The sequence below is a fragment of the Salvelinus sp. IW2-2015 genome, linkage group LG11 (genome assembly GCF_002910315.2).
Source record: "Salvelinus sp. IW2-2015 linkage group LG11, ASM291031v2, whole genome shotgun sequence".
Classification (NCBI taxonomy): Eukaryota; Metazoa; Chordata; class Actinopteri; order Salmoniformes; family Salmonidae; genus Salvelinus; species Salvelinus sp. IW2-2015.
Window position 1 is genome coordinate 9566105 of NC_036851.1, and position 14218 is coordinate 9580322.

Sequence of the window (14218 nt, forward strand, 5' to 3'; positions counted from 1 at the left end):
ACAATGTAGCTACGTACGCAGACTAGGGAAGTTGTGAGACGCACTACAGTGTTACAGCCATACAGCTGGAACCAACAACTGTTTACCTATTCTCACGCTGGAAATGCAGTCCGCTTGATAAATAACTCAAGGATGATTTGATATATGCTTTGTGCAGTGTGGGCACCCACACGGACACACAAACACACAAAATCAGGGCTTTCAGTTTGAAAAGCGTTCCTACACTCTCCTCAAACCCTGTTTCCAGTGAAACCTTTCTCCCTCTCCTTCCCTCCCTCCCTGCCTCCCTCCCTCTCGTCTTCCCTCCCTCCCTCCCTCCCTCCCTCCCTCCCTCAATCCTTCCCTCCCACCCTCTCTCCTTCCCTCCCACCCTCATGTGATGACTCAGTGACTCAGTCCCAGCCATTTTCTGTCCCTGCAAAGACACTACTGCAAACTGGAGACGGAGAGAACGGGAGGGAAGAGTTTACCAAGAGAAGTGTTTAGAGAGTAAAGATAGTGTGGCTTTGAGGGAAAGCTACGCCACATCATAGTAGCGTCAAAAGTGGAGAGCATTGACAGGCCAGACTGAATGGTCTATAGCTCAGCTGATACATACGACAGCGGCTAGGCTGCTCCACACAGCTCCATTTCCTCGGCATTTCCACAGAAAGCTCTCCACAGCAGCCTGAGGGGAACAGCTCAACAACCTCTCTCCTCTGCGGCATTGCAACTTCACTTCCCAGTCTTGTTCACCCAATTATCTAGCGAGTTTAGRTGCAAACCTTATCAGGAAAGCTGAGCTACAAATGCAAAACGAGGACTCGTTGACCAATTTTGGTATGGAACACAGAATTAGGCCAAAGCGAACAATTGAAAATGCATTTTGAGAGATTAATTATCAAACAAGACTGCAAAACTCCTAATGGATAGAGCCACTTTCTTTAAATTGACATTTATTTCAAACACCCTTTTTTTGTGACATTCATGTAGGACTGAGATTTATGCAGGTTAGGGTTAGGGTCAGTTGGTCTAAACCACAGAACAAAATTGGTTGACATTTTACTTTGGGTCTCTGTTTGGTTTCCTATCTGTACTACCGTATCGTCTTTATGTTCCTATTTGAACTTTTCAAGGCACGCCCCAAATTGACCCCCAATTCATAACGGGATCCGGTAAGAGTTCTCTCTCCAGAATCTGCAACGTAGCATGTTTTATCACTATTGTTGAGGAATTAAAATGTGGCGCTCAGTTACAGAAATACACTATGACCCCATTTTGACAACACAAATAAGGAACACTTGTAACTGCCATTTCAATACTTCTAGACGTGTGACTGACATAAGAGGAGGGTGATCATATATGTGGTATAAAATGAAATGATGCAGATACATGTGGCACGCGATGCAATCCCATGKGTGCTGTGAAATAAATACAGAGTGGAGTATATTTCAGTGTTTTTGGACAATCAAAATGTGGCACTGTAAACTAAGAATAATTCACTTTCTGGTATTGCTAAGATGATTGAGATACAAAACATCCGTGATTAAAAACAACACAGACAACCACATATGTGACAGAAAGACCCAAGAAGACATCAAAACCGAACAATCTGGCGATAACAGAAAAGAAGGTGTTCCATGCGCCTGCCTCCATCTGACTGAGGCCTGGCCGCATTGCCATTTCAACATCCTCAGCCGAGTTCTTATCACACCCACAGAGAGCGGGGAACACTACAGCGGGAGAGCCTTGACATTCCCTCACCAACTCAGACAGAGATTTTCATTTCATGCCAACACCTTCATCAATGATGCTAAAGTTGTCTCTCTTTCCCCAACACACACACACACACACACACGCACACACGCTCATTCTTTCTCCTTCTGCAGCTAGCTCGAGTTAAAAATAGCTCTCCCTCTCTCTTTCTCGGCTGCTCCGTTTACATAAGCATACAGCGGGGGGAGGGGAGCACTTCCGGTCTGGCCACCCAGCCCAGCATCTGATCCACAACACAGGCTGGGCTGCTGAGCTTCTGGGTGTGGGAGACTGGAGGAGAGGGCTGACATACATACCCCGCAATTCAGGAAAGACCTCTCTCTGTACGTCTCCATTTAGCCTGCACGAAACTGTCTGCCTCCCTGTGTTTGACGGTCCAGGAGCGGGTCTCATCCCGGTGCACAGAATAACAAACCAGAATTAGGGCTGGGCGACATGACCTAAAAATCATATCTCGATTTTTTTCAAACTTACGGGCGATTCAYGATATACAGTGTCTTCGGAAAGTATTCAGACCTTTGACTTTTTCTACATTTTGTTACGATACAGCCTTATTCTAAAATTGATTAAATAAAACTATTTCCTCATCAATCTACACACAATTCCCCATAATGACAAAGCGAAAATAGGTTAAGAAAAATGTCTTAAATAAAAAACAGAAATACCTTATTTACATAAGTATTCAGACCCTTTGCTATGAGACTCGAAATTTAGCTCAGGCACACACCTGTCTATATAAGGTTCCACAGTTGACAGTGTATGTCAGAGCAAAAACCAAGCCATAAGGTCAAAGGAATTGTCTGTAGAACTCCGAGACAGGATTGTGTCGAGGCACAGATCTGGGGAAGGGTACCAAAAATGTTCTGCAACATTGAAGGTCCCCAAGAACACAGTGGCCTCCATCATTCTTAAATGGAATAAGTTTGGAACCACCAAGACTCTTCCTAGAGCTCGCCTCGCCTGGCCAAACTGAGCAATCGGGGGAGAAGGACCTTGGTCAGAGTGGTGACCAAAAACCTGATGGTCACTCTGACAGAGCTCTAGAGTTCCTCTGTGGAGAAGGGAGAACCTTCCAGAAGGACAACCATCTCTGCAGCCCTCCACAATTTAGGCCTTTATGGTAGAGTGGCCAAACGGAAGCCCTCCTCAGTAAAAGGCACATGACAGCCCGCTTGGAGTTTGCCAAAAGGCACCTAAAGACTCTCAGACCATGAGAAACAAGATTATCTGGTCTGATGAAACCAAGATTGAACTCTCTGGCCTGAATGCCAAGCGTCACGTCTGAAGGAAACCTGGCACCATCCATACGGTGAAGCATGGTGGCAGCATCATGCTGTGGGGATGTTTTTCAGCGGCAGGGACTGGGAGACTAGTCAGGATCAAGGCAAAGATGAGTGGAGCAAAGTACAGATAGATCCTTTATGAAAACCTGCTCCAGAGTGCTCAGAACCTCAGACAGGGATGAAGGTTCACCTTCCAACAGGACAACAACCCTATGCACACAGCCAAGACAACGCAACAATTTCTACAAACCAGTTTTTGCTTTGTCATTATGGGGTATTGTGTGTAGATTGATGATGGGGAAAAAAAAACCAATTGAATAAAATTTTAGAATAAGGCTGTAACCTAACAAAATGTAGAAAAAGTCAAGGGGTCTGAATACTTTCCGAAGGCACTGTATATCTCTATTTAGTTTTACGTTTTTCTAAATAAGCTTGGTTGAACAATTAAAAAGGTCAATAGACTGCATTTCAAACAGTCGGGAATAATCAAATGAATTCAGAGTTTGAAAAATTACACCTTGGCTAAATACAAGCCTTCAACCATAAGACCCTCTAATAATTACATTATAAAAAAATAGTTTAACCTGCTTTTTTTGCAATAATCACTGATCTGCCTTTCAAGACTGTCCATGAAGATAAAAAATWGTGTTACAAATGTAACCAGAACCGTGCACAACGCACATCCACTAATAATGACTAACTTCTGGTAGCAGGCATTATAGAAAATGAACACAGGCCTCAAAAAGAATCTCTCAAGCACAAGCCCAAGGCTAGCGTGTAGCCGGGCTAATCTTTTATATTTAAAGTCTAGCCAACTTGGAGCTATTTGCTGGTTGACAAGGTAGAACAGTTRAACTGTTAATTAAGGAATGCACCCTCTCGACTGTCTCCAACTGATGGAACAACCTAGCCTGTTCACTTTGTTTAGATGTTGAAATCAAGTGGCATACCTGGATAAGATGATGCTCATTTCTCAGAATGAGAACGAGTTGCCAACTCCTTATATAAATACCTATTTTTATGCTATTTGCGCATTTATAAAACACAGACTAGACAGCTAGCACATAACAGTATGTGGCAAAAAATGCTGCTAGCTCTACCTGGTACTGTAATGCTGCTAGCTCTACCTGGTACTGTAATGCTGCTAGCTCTACCTGGTACTGTAATGCTGCGTGCGGCAGAAACTGAGCATTAATTTTCCACAATCATTTTCACTGATACTCCCGTCTTACTAGGGTCTGCGCTGTTCTACATTTTGGGAGTTGAGACATAAAAAGGGTATCGTTACAAAGGTTAAGTTCTCCTCCATTAATGAAATAATGTCTCAATGTGTTTCGTGTCGATGTGACCGATTATGTTGGACCAAACCTCAAATGCAAATAGCGAGTTGAAACTGCTTGCTGTCAGAGAGGAAGAMGTGATATTTAGTCTCTTTGTTGTTGTGAGTGGCAGGGGGGAGGGGCTTGGGGTCTGTGTGCGAGTGGGAAGTTGCACAAGTGCACATAGCACAGAAGAAGCGAAGGAGACGAGACCAAAAAAGACAAACACTACTAAAAATGGGGGGGAAAGTAAAACCTTGATTCTTGCGATACAAGCATTTGGAACATTGTGCTGAAACATACATTAGAAAGACTCAAATGAATTCGATATATTACCCGTCCCTAACCAGAATCACATCTGCTGCAAAGCGCCAAGAGCATCTGCCTTCCAAGAACTCTGGGTTCGTGTGACCAGTGCATGACTTACAACAGAGGCAGGCCCGACAGAGATCAAAGGACGGATAACAAAGAATTCCAGAAATGACAAGCTAGGAGCCGAGGAGGAAGGAAAGGGGAAACTCTACTGTAAAAACCTCTCCCAACACAGCCACAATGAACCTGTCCTGTAAGTGCACAAATCAACAGCTACACAAATAAATACCCACACTACTGTAAGACACAATCTCAACAACCGCCATACTGTGCATTGGGGTTGCCATTGTCAGCTGGACAAATAAAATAAGTTTGCAAATGGAGAAAAAAACGGAAAAAAAATGTGCATACTAAACCTGTACTCAAGTCCGAGTCTTGAATTGATGATATGAATTCCGAGTAAGCGTCAAAGAATGTGTTACACAGCACGTTACGCAGAGGGACAACGACTGGGTACTTACTACTGTGCACAGTCGATCAGCTGGTACTCATTGGATCTCTCGAAGCAGGCCTTCACCCCCTCGTCTTGCCATAGGTTCTTTGCATGCTCATAGAACTCCTGCAGAACAACACAACACAGAGAACTGGATCAGGACAGTCCATGGCTAGAGAAGAGAACCGGTTGCTCAGATTAGAGAAGACCCTTTTTAGCTTCCATTGCAGGTATTCATTTCATTCAGGCAATAGCCAAAGTGTACGCCTAGGCCCTGCCCGCTAGACCCTCATCGAGATCTGAAATTGGATTGTTGAGCAATACGGTGAACATTTCACCTAGCCTATCAGAAGAAAAGATTCATCAATGATTGCTTAAATCTAACCTATCCGGGCTTTTGCTCTAGTCCTATTATAGCACAACTCGCCAGCTAATCCTGAGGTCGAGATCATTAGTATGAACATATGTGTTTAAGTTAGACTGAAACAAAATCCTACAGGAGCTGCCCAGGAGGGTTGGCCATCCCTGGGCTAACATGGAGGCTAGGAGTCGATTTGGAATTCAACATTAATTCAACCAATCAGAATGCTTTTTTTAGTCTGTAAAATAACATATTTGGGGAGGGTATTGCATGTGTATTCCTTTTAGTGGTCTCATTGAACCTACAGCTGTACCCATCCCCTCGGGGAGATGCTGCCATGTTGACATTGGTGAGTGGAGGACAGAGTGGGCGCAGGACACGAGATACAGAGGCAACCAAACATTCTTCAAATCAAGGAGCCTACACAGGAACAATGAGGGACAGCAAACATAACTTTCCCTTCTCAAACGATAAGGATTCTCTAAGAATTCCCAACTAGGCTTCCTCATAAGGTTCTACAGCTGCACCATCAAGAGCATCCTGACAGGTTGCATCACTGCCTGGTATGGCAACTGCTCGGCCTCCGACCGCAAGGCACTACAGAGGGTAATGCGAACGGCCAGTACATCACTGGGGCCAAGCTTCCTGCCATCCAGGACCTCTATACCAGGCGGTGTCAGAGGAAGGCCCTAAAAATTGTCAAGAACTCCAGCCACCCTAGTCATAGACTGTTTTCTCTGCTACCGCACGGCAAGCGGTACCGGAGCACCAAGTAAGTCTAGGTCCAAAAGGCTTCTAAACAGCTTCTACCCCCAAGCCATAAGACTCCTGAACACCTAATCAAATGGCTACCCAGACTATTTGCATTTCCCCCCACTTTTACACCGCTGCTACTCTCTGTTGTTATCATCTATGCATAGTCACTTTAATAACTCTACCTACATGTACATATTACCTCAACTAACCGGTGCCCTGCACTTTGACTCTGTACCGGTACCCCCCTATATATAGTCTCACTATTGTTATTTTACTGCTGCTCTTTAGTTACTTTTATTTCTTATTCTTATCCGTATTTTTTTTTAAACTGCATTGTTGGTTAGGGGCTCGTAAGTAAGGATTTCACTGTAAGGTCTACACCTGTTGTATTCGGCACATGTGACTAATACAATTTGATTTGATTTGACAATAGTAAGACAAAGGCCTACATGACAATTGATATAACTACCAACATGCAAACAAAACATAAATGTTATTATCTGTCAGTCTCACTCTGAACACACTGCAATCCTGACATTCAGTTTTGTGGTAAGTCAACGAGCATTTGAATGCTAGTGATTCAGAAGCAGGGCCAGGTGTTTCACCTAACCACATAGGCTAACCAGGTAGGCTAAAACTCCTGTCCCTATTCACAAGGTATCCCATCAGCTACATAGCTGAGGACAGACAGACAGCGAGGAGAGGAGACATACGAGGAAAATTAACATAGAGGTTCAGAAAGTTCACTGAGACACGGACAGAATTTCACTGAGACGCAAGGCCGTTACATAGAATAAGCCAAACTCTTTAAGGGTTGGGGGCTGTACAATGGTAAGGATACAGTATATTCAGGATATCAGCTAAGCTCAGCAGCCCTCTCCTTCTCTACAGTGTTCCCTCCCCCCGTCAGTCTCCCTGTTCCCTGTCAGAAGCCCAAGCAGAGCGAACCAGTCAGACTGGTTCCTGGTAGGCCCTAGCCTAGGGCCAGGAGATGGGAGGGAGGGGGAGAGGAAGGAGGCAGAGGCCTATCAGATAGTCTTCTCTGCCCARAACACACACAAACCCACATTAATGTAATGCATTCGATGCTTCAGAGAAGTAGTCAATAGCCACATACATTCCAATCCACCATATTGACAGAGTTTCCCTTGGCACAGCAACAGACCATATAAAATATCTCCAAACCTATAGAAAGCATCAGGGCAAACTCTAACCTAGGGCTGTGATGGTCATGGAATTTTGGATGACGGTAATTGGCCAACCGTCTCTGTCATAACCCTTCTCTCTGTCATAACCCTTCTCCTTTCCTCCACTCCTGGCTATGTGCTGCCATAGAAATCAATGATGGCGTTCAAGTCAATGATGGCCTAATGGGTGGACTGGCGGCCATTGCGAATGTAGGCTACCCATAGGAGCAAAGCAGGAAGTAAAAGCAGGAAGTAAAAGCAGGAATGGCACCCATCAATATGTGCTGTGATTTGTTGATTCAACTCAACTGACATTACAAAAACGACATTCCATTGCATGAGCCACATCAGTTAACATCATTTGAATGAACATTCTATATTACCGTGGAAATGATTGCATCACAATACCAGGCAGCCATTGCGAGTGAACCCACAGATGCGTTAAAAGATTCAATGGAACGCAGACATTCCATTGCCCAGAATGGCGCACATTCAACAAATCTGATCCAACAAAGTGGATATTCGTCAAATCCGTCAAGATTTTTCTATTGTAACAGGCCAACAATGTCCTTACTTAAGTCTGATTTGGATATATTTGGCATGTAGTAGTCAGGTTTAGAAGAAGTGACTGCTAAACGCTAACTCTCGTTCATATACGCTGGTTAGCATAGCTAGCGTACAGAAATTGGYGATGACAGCCAAAGTCGTTTTTTAAAAAGTGTAAAGCAGTTGATTGGTAACGATGACATGAACATCTGCTTGTGTTAGGGTTGACATCCATACAARCATYATACACATATAAACAACAGCCTAAATGTAGACTTATTTTTGCTGGGGGGCAATGAGGAGACTCATGATCTTTCCCCCACGGCCCTACCCCACGTGTTTCCATTGTAATTCCATTGTTTTGGTCGAGTTCGATTGACCTCTTTACCGCTTCTAAGAGTTTACCATTAAAAACAAAACAGTTGACCATTCAAATTGCCAGGGTTAGATGTTCTAAGCCCATTTTATTCATTGTTTGCTATAACACCTTGCTTATTTCAGCAAGGGGCAACAATGTTTCATCACGTTGTTAAGAGTCCATGTTATCGCGGAAACGGACTCAACCGCATGAATGSCATGCCATCCCATCTTCAGTCAGCTGTTCTCTCCCCCCAAAATAACGTATATATCATCAGGGCATGGACTCTCCTGCGTTCCACAGGGATATATTCCCATAGTTGTGTCAAGTTGGCTGGATGTCCTTTGGGTGGTGAACCATTCTTGATACACACGGGGAAAAGTTGAGCGTTAAAAACCCAGCAGCGTTGCAGTTCTTGACACACTCAAACCGATGCGTCTGGCACCTATTAACATACCACATTCAAARGCACTTAAATCTTCTATCTTGCCCATTCACCCTCTGAATGGCACACATACACAATCCATGTCTCAATTGTCTCAAGGCTTAAAAATCCTTCTTTAACCTGTCTCCTCTCCTTCATCTACACTGATTGAAGTGGATTCAACAAGTGACATCCATAAGGAATCATAGCTTTCACTWGGTCAGTCTATGTCATGGAAAGAGCAGCTGTTCCTAATGTTTTGTACACTGAGTATATATGTTTTTTTAAACGGTTATGACAGTTATTTTACTTCATCCATAACCATCGGTTACACGGTTATACGGTAATCGTGCCAGCCCTAGTTGTATCTTCTGATTCAGAATCAGAAAACTTTATTACATATTGGTCATACATCACTTTAGAAATTACATTTAATCTGGTTCGGAATTTCTGGCTTACTTGCATTGAACATCTTTACCTGCCTTGCTTGCCTGGCTGTCTGCCTGCCTGCCTGCATGCTTACCCTGCCTGTCTGCCTGCCAACCCTGCCGGTCTGCACGCCTGTCTGCCCTGGGAACATACAGTTTGGAGGGAATCCCTGAGGTTCCTGGTGTTTCAGAGGGGAACTCCCATCAGACCCATTTAGTGTTGTTGAACACAATCAGTGTTAACAGGCACAGGCCATGCATCTCTCAGGTGAGAGCCTCATTCAATTGTGAGCATCCCAAGGAGAGTACACCTGCTAATTACTGACACCACAAAACAGACAGACAGACAGACCGACACCATACTGTAGTAGCTACCATGACTGATGTGATGTTCCACTAGGAAGTTATTGGCCCAAGTTTCAAGTTTTATTAATCGTATGTACGGAATTACACGTGGCATACATTGTCCAACGAAATGCTTACTTGCAGGTTCCCTCTCGACAATGTGACAACAATAAGAAATAGCAAAAGATAAGAATAAGAACATGAAGCAAATGGCTCGGTAGAATATAATAAACATTTTAGCGTAAGTATAACACAGGAAGGCACAATTTATAATCCAGTATTTTCACATATTTACCCATTCCTCCATTCACTGACTGTGGGCCTATTATATCCTGCCTAATCTTAGAGTCCTTCCTTTTTGAATTTCAAAAACGTCGACCTACATCAAGTTGGTAGCCAGTTTGACTAATATTCATAGTTTCAACAGTTGAAAACTTTGAGATGGAGATAATCCTTTGGGACATGAACTCTGCATAAGACAACAGTATCCGATTTGTTCAAACCAGACTGTTCTAGCCCACGGAGCTAAAGACACAAATCTACAGGTTTCAGTCAAAGTTACTCATCGAGTGAGTGTGGTTCATTGGACCACCTCTTTTACTGCAGTCTCCAGAGGGTGGCTACCTGACGTGCACCGTCAGAGAAAACCCTCCGAAACATGCCAACATGACAGGGATAGTGTGTGATTTCTTTAAAATCGAAAAATACTTACCGATGTAAACTCAAAATCCTTCTGATTTACTAGGTTCAGGATGTATTCGATTCGGAACTGGTGTGCTGGGTTGGCTAACTGGACTGGGGGTGTGAGTGTATTCATGGCTGTCACTATAGTCTGAAATGAAGGAAAAATAGAAAGACATTGCTTAAAAAATATAAAAAATACTGAGAAAAACGTTAATATTATTTTCAAAATCGATACATCAAAACATTTGAAGGATTTCCTCTACTGGGCTACTAGTACTGACTACTCATATAAGAGGGAGGAAAACAGCAGAAAACAGTACCAATTACTTACCTCAATAGCTTCCTTTATATTATTTTTTATGTCTTGAATTTTCTGTTTTTTCTCCCTGAGAAGCATGAAAATTACAAAGTCAGTGACCAAATAGAATCAAAACCAACATAAAGGTGTAGTAACACACTGAAAAGCAGAATGGCAGATTGGCAATCTTTACTCATGGCTGAAGTCTGCAAACCCTAAAAAAGGGGCCCAACCACACAGATTTCATATCCATCAAAAATTGAGCCAACGGTTTTGCTTTGGGGCTCAAGCGTTGATGGATGACGGAGAGACAACGTAATTTGGATAGATAGACAGATACATAGCGCATTCTTCGTGCATTTCATCAGTCTCTGTGTAGCTGGGTTGTAAGAATTTAGGAGTTGCCGCGGGAAAGTAAGAGTAGTGTACTGTATGACTGAGAGGAGACTCCACCACATTCCTCACACGATTACCCCGAAAACAACCGTAAAAAAAAAAAAAAAATGCCATACCAATCTCTTCTCACCTCTGTCATACCACTCTTCTCCTCTATCTGCTCCTCCATTCTTATCCCCTCTCCCTATTATTCTGTCACTCCCCACCTCCATCTCCTTCTGTCCTCCTCATCCTGCTCTCCAGCACCTAGCACTGACTGGCACTGCCTGTCCCCCTTTCAGTAGGTAGGAACAACATTCTGGTCTGAAGGGCAAGCAGAGGCAACAACCCTGAACCGAAGCAAGTATGTATCAATAGGTTACACCGGGGTGCACGGCTGTGGAACACTAAACACACAACATCTGTCCTGAATTGACCATCAAGACAATCTGTATAAAGGTCCCTGCTATGGACTGACTGACTGATCTGTGTGTGAACAAATGTGTGTCTGCAAGTGTGTCGGTGTGTAATGTTTACCCACTACAGTACATGTTTTGAAATTGCGCTTTGTATTAGGTGATCTGTATTATATGATATGCATTTAATGTGTGAGYAGTGGTGCGTGTATATACACGAGACAAATTTCTCCCTTGGACAATGAAGTTGATCTGATCTTATTTAGCCATATGTGGAAGCCAATAGGGCTGTGAATTCCCAGGTGCCTCAAGATACGATGTTATCCTAGGTGCCGATACGATGTATCGCGATTCTATATGTGTTGCGATTAGATACTGTGATTGTATTGCGATTTGATATTCCAAACATATTGCTCATCATATGCCTGCCGCAGAGGGACAAGAGAGAGCCGTGAGAACAAGTTTTGATCAGTCGTGAAAATAAAAGTGCTGGGGAAAAAATGGCTACCTATTTAAAAAGAAGATGGAGAACAAGCTATGAAGGACAAATACTGGAGTTTTGGTGCAGGTACAGGTAACATGCAAAAATAATACTGCGATAGTCAAAAACGATACGACATATTGTCAAAAATAATATAATTTTTTCCATCATCAGTAAGAGCCAAGGCCTTTTGACGTATATGTGTAGAAAGGACTGAGAAACTCACTTCTGGTGACTTTTTAAAAGGACATTCTACTCCAAAATTAATGAAAATAAAATGACGCTGACACCATCTAAAATATAATTTCCACCTCCAGAAATGAGCCCAATAACATACTGGTAAAATGATTTGTTTAAATGATTCTAACATATTGGACCATGCATATAGACTATGCATGGTCCATACTTTAAGGTATGCTATTAGCAATAAGCATTATCAACTAGGGTTGGGCAATATTACGATAGTATTGGATATCGAAGATGATTCAAAATCGATTAATGGAATTCAAAATGGATTAAATCGATACACCAATACCCCATAAGGACAAAGTGAAAACATGTTTTTAGAAAATGACATACAGAAATATTACTTACATAAGTATTCACACCCCTGTGTCAATACATGTTAGAATCACCTTTGGAAGTGATTACTGCCCTTAGTCTTTCTGGGTAAGTCTCTAAGAGCTTTGTACACCTGGATTGAACAATAATTATTGCACATTATTTATTTTTTAATTCTTCAAGCTCTGTCAAGTTGGTTGTTGACCATTGCTACACAGCCATTTTCATGTCTTGCCATAGATTTTCAAGCCGATGTAAGTCAAAATTGTAACTAGGCCACTTAGGAACATTCAATGTCGTCTTGGTAAGCACATATTTGGTTATTTTCCTGCTGAAAGGTGAACTTGTCTCCCAGTGTCTGTTGCACACTGCATTTCCTCTAAGATTTTGCCTATGTTTAGCTCTATTCTGTTTCTTTTTATCAAAGAAAAATCCCTAGTCCTTGCCGATGACAAGCATACCCATAACATGATGCAGCCACCACCATGCTTGAAAATATGAAGACTGGTACTCAGTGATGTATTATGTTGGATTTTCCTCAAACATAAAGTGAATTTCTTTGCCATATTTTTTGCAGTATTACTTAAGTGCCTTGTTGCAATAAGGATGCATGATTTGGAATATTTGTATTCTGTACAGTCTTCCTTCTTTTCACTGTCATTTAGGTTGTTATTGTGGAGTAATTACAATGTTGAGCCATCCTCAGTTTTCTCCTATCACTGCCATTAAACTCTGTAACTGTTTTGAAGTCACCATTGGCCTTATGGTGAACTCCCTGAGCGGTTTTCTTCCTCTCTGGCAACTGAGTTAGGAAGGCCCCCTGTATCTTTGTAGTGACTGGGTGTATTGATACACCATCCAAAGTGTAATTTATAACTTCACCATGCTGAAATGGATATTCAATGTCTGTTTTTTTAAACTTTTCTTTTAACTCCCAATAGGTGCCCTTCTTTGCAAGGCATTAGAAAACCTCCCTGGTCTTTGTGGTTGAATCTGTGTTTGAAACTCACTGCTCGACTGAGGGACCTTACAGATACAGTAATTGTATGTGTGTTGTACAGAGATGAGGTAGTCATTMAAAAATCAAACCCTATTACTGCACACAGAGTGAGTCCATGCAACTTATTTTTACTCCTGCACTTATTTAGGCTTGCCATAACAAAGGGGTTGAATATTTATTGACTCAAGACATTTCAAGTTTAATTTTTTTAATTAAATTTGTAAAAATTCAGTTTTGACATGATGGGGTATTGTATGTAGGCCAGTGACATAAAATCGCAATTTAATCAATTTTCAATTCAGGTTGTAACACAACAAAATGTGGAAAAAGTCAAGAGGTGTTAATACATTCTGAAGGYGCTGTTTTTCAACTTGACTGGAACCCCGCATTAAAGCACTGACCAGGCAGCCCACAGCAGGGCCTATTCCTTTGCTATAGCCTGCATAACCTATTTCACCTAAACAATAAACAGAATGCAAGAGAACAATGTAGACAGAGCTAAGATTTTCACCAAAGAGAAAATACAAAATGTCCTGCCAGATAATATGGGCCATATAGCTGAAGCCTATTGAATTTTTTAGAGCGGACACTCCGGTGTGTAATTATTTTAAAAGACTAATTTAGTATTTTCTCTCCATTTGATAAGAATATGACTCGAGTTTTTATACATGCTGGCTTTCTCCCGCCGCTCTACTTCATGATCAAAAAATTGATTTATCTAACAGAGTTCTCAGAAAGTAAAGTTGTTTTTGAATAACCTAAAAACATGATAGGCCTAAGGTAATAATGAGAGAAGTAGAACAAAGAATCGCAAGATAGAAAAATGGAACGAGTAG

The 14218-nt window shown here is 42.2% G+C and overlaps 1 pseudogene; it reads right to left on the bottom strand.

The window, feature by feature from the left end:
* The window catches only part of LOC111969759 (guanine nucleotide-binding protein G(s) subunit alpha-like), a 48169-nt pseudogene that overhangs the window by 16565 nt on the left and 17386 nt on the right, over nucleotides 1-14218 (bottom strand).